Raw genomic sequence first — 3399 nt, 5'->3', positions numbered from 1 at the left:
GTCTCTTTCCTTTTGCAACTTCTGTACTCCTTTGCGCATTTCTCAATCTATCACTCCATGGACTGTAGCTACCACTGCTTTCCACATTCTCTTGAGGTCTCGAAGCATCTTCCACATGCTTATTTTCAGCCTTGTTGTTTGCTGAAAATTTCCTTCCATAGGCATCATCATCATTGCTTTCATGGGAATCAACATCCACTGCACCACTGCAATTTTGGGCTTGTACCATGATTCATATTCACTGAATCTGACATCCCTGCTTATGTATACTTCCTTACTCACTAGATCATAGCATTTGTATCCCTTCTTCTCATCAGGATATCCAAGGAAAATGCATTTTGAAGCCTTAGGTTCCATCTTCTTTCTCAAATCATCCGAAACATGAACATAACAAACACATCCAAAGACTCTAAGGTATGCAACAGTGGGTGTCCTGCCATACATTCTCTCATATGGTGACATATTATGAGTCAAGGCTGTAGGTGTTCTATTCATAATGTGAACTGCAGTATGCATTGCTTCTGCCCAATATGACAATGGCATGTTCATTTGGTTCATCATTGCCCTTGCAACCTCTGCAATAATCTGATTCTTCCTTTCAGCCACACCATTTTGCTGAGGCGTGTATCTGCATGTCAATTGCCTTTTGATACCATGATCTCTCAAGAAGTCATAAAAATCATATGACATGTACTCTCCACCATTATCTGACCTCAAACATTTTATGTAGCATCCAAACTGCTTTTCAGCCCCATAGATTTAAATTCCAAGAACTTTTCAAATGCTTCACTTTTATGCTACATAAGGTACACCCAAGTCATTCTGCTAAAATCATCAATGAAAGCGATATAGAATCTACATTTTCCGCTCATGGAAACATTTTGACATGGGCCCCAAATACCGGAGTGTATTATTTCCAAAGGATAGCTGCTTATTCTCCCCCACTTTGGAAATGGCAATCTGGACTGCTTGCCAAATTGACAAGCCTCACATACATGATCAAATTTCACATATCCAAAATGCGGTAGACCACGCACTATCCGTTTCGATTGCATTTGCTTCAATATTTGAAAATTAACATGACCAATCTGTCTATGCCATAATTCCACATCCTTATCTTGCCCATGTCCTCTCTCAATATACATAGAGTTTTGAATCACTGGAGTACCTGCATCCAAAGCAAACAATCTCTCTTTCTTTCTACCATGAGCAATCACCCTGCCAGTTCTCCCATTATGGAACTCTTCAATGAAACATCCAAACTTATTGAATCTCACCAACTGATGCTAAGTTCTTAGTTATTGTGGGTACATAAAGTACATCACCAAGCTTGTTCTCAATCCCATCTTTAGTAACAAGTGGCACACTACCAATATGAGTAATTTTGTATAAAGTGTCATCACCCGTGGCAACATATTCTTAATTCTGCATTTGCTCCTTGCTATCAAACCACTCAGCATGATGAGTCATGTGGTTTGTAGCTATTGAATCCAAAAACCAGTCATTCTCACGAAGAGGGTGAGTCATGCTCCCAAGCACATGCTCCATAGCAAATAGGTGACCTCTAGGCGATCCACCTCTAGGTCCATAACATGTACCACCATAAATGCCTGCATAGTGGCCATATTGGGTCCTTCCACGACCCCTAGACATGGCATTCTATTTCTGATAACAATCCCTCTCAAAGTGACCAAACTGCCTACAATAATGACAAGTGCCATCTCTTTGTGAAGAAGGACTAGACCGTCCTCTACCTCTAGTGAAAGATCTCCCCCTGCCTCTATGCATGAAGTCACCACGACCAAAGTTACCTCTTCCACGAGCAAAACCATAATTACTATGACCAAGTGAAGAGCCTCTAGCTCTAGATGAGATGCCACGACCTCTCTAGTGATAGAAAACACTGTCTCCACCTGCATTTTTACCACTGCTAGATGCATTCAATTCCAACTTGATTTCTTCTGTAAGTAGCAATCCAATAAGCTCCTCAAAGTCAGGCATAGAGTCTCCTCTAACGGAAATAGAGGTATCCAAAGATTTGAAAGCTGGTCCAAGTCCATTTAGTGTCACTGACACTAAATCATCATCATCAATAGGTGCATTAATGGATGCAAGGTCTTCTGGAATTCGCTTGATTTTTGCCACATAGTCACTGATACTGCGATTGCCTCTCCATGCACTATGTAATCTCTGCTTGAGTTGTATCTTACGAGCCTCTGTACATGTTCCATATATTTTTTCTATGATTTTCCATACCTCCTTACAAGTACTTGCCTTTTTGATATGAGGAATCAATGTTTCTGAAATACATATGGAGATCCAATGCAAAACCTTCATGTTCTTCCCTGCCCAATCCTTGTACGCTTTCTTTTGCTCTTCAGTTGGATGTTCAGGAACTTTTGGACATTCATCATCACCTGTTATGAGGTCCCATAGATCTCTACCCATCAAAAAATTCTCCATCCTGTAAGACCAAACACTATAGTTGTCTTTGGTCAATTTGTCTCCCACAATCTGAGTGATCTGTGCCGTGTCAAACATTATGATTGCTGCAAATTCAGAAGAAAACAACAATACAACTTGTCCAGAAATGGTATTCAGCAGTATGCCCCAATGACTATAGTCTAAGAGACTAAATCCTATGATGGAAGCGTGTCACACACTTCTCACACTTTTGCAAGCACAACGCATGTAGTATACATGCCCACAAATGTAGCACCTAGCACATCAGATGCTGTCTATTGTACTGAATTGTACCCCTACAGTAACCACTCAACTTAGAGCAGCATGCTAGTAAAACCGAGTTCCAAAGTAGCTGTTCCACTGCATTCCACAAGAACTCCAACTTCCAATCTTTCAATCATCTTTGATAAGGTTGCTAGGCTTGCTAAAGACATACTTTGGCAGGTCATATTTGCATCATAACATGTTGACAAATCCTCTGACGTGACAATGATGCCTGCACTATCTACAATAGCCAGTGCAAGGCTCAATTCTACTTCTGCTGCAGCATGGAGAGCATCCCAAATTTCTTTCTTCCCTCCATAGTGAGGAGCAGTGTCCCAGAACTCATCCCGCATTTGCATCAATTGTGCTCGAGTGATTGGCTCAGTATGCTTCTAGGGATTTGGCTTTTTTTTAGCTTTTTCCCATGACCTTCAACAGACTTCTTGTCGGGGATGAGCCGACGCATCCCATTGCTAGTGCGCAGGTCTGACGGGAGCTCGCGTGGCTGGTCCTTTTTCTGTCACATGCCGAGCTATGAAATGGTGAAGCGTATTCAGCAGCAATCTAATCTCTCGCTCAACCTGTGGAAAAGGCCTATGGTGCGTGCGAGAGTTTACTTCTTGCTCTTAATCTGCAGAAGCATTTGAGAGGAAGGCAGATGAGAGACGGTTC

At 41.7% G+C, this 3399-nt stretch overlaps 1 pseudogene; it reads right to left on the bottom strand.

Annotated features, from left to right (window-relative positions):
• Positions 1-377: 377 nt before the first annotated feature.
• Positions 378-3198, bottom strand: LOC148029497 (uncharacterized; annotated as a pseudogene).
• Between the last annotated feature and the right edge of the window lie 201 nt (positions 3199-3399).

Source organism: Lygodium microphyllum, chromosome 11 (genome assembly GCF_053477565.2).
Source record: "Lygodium microphyllum isolate KBCC chromosome 11, Lygodium_microphyllum_v1.1.10, whole genome shotgun sequence".
Lineage (NCBI taxonomy): Eukaryota > Viridiplantae > Streptophyta > Polypodiopsida > Schizaeales > Lygodiaceae > Lygodium > Lygodium microphyllum.
Note: the sequence above shows the minus strand (reverse complement) of the source record. Positions and strands in the feature narration are given on the sequence as shown.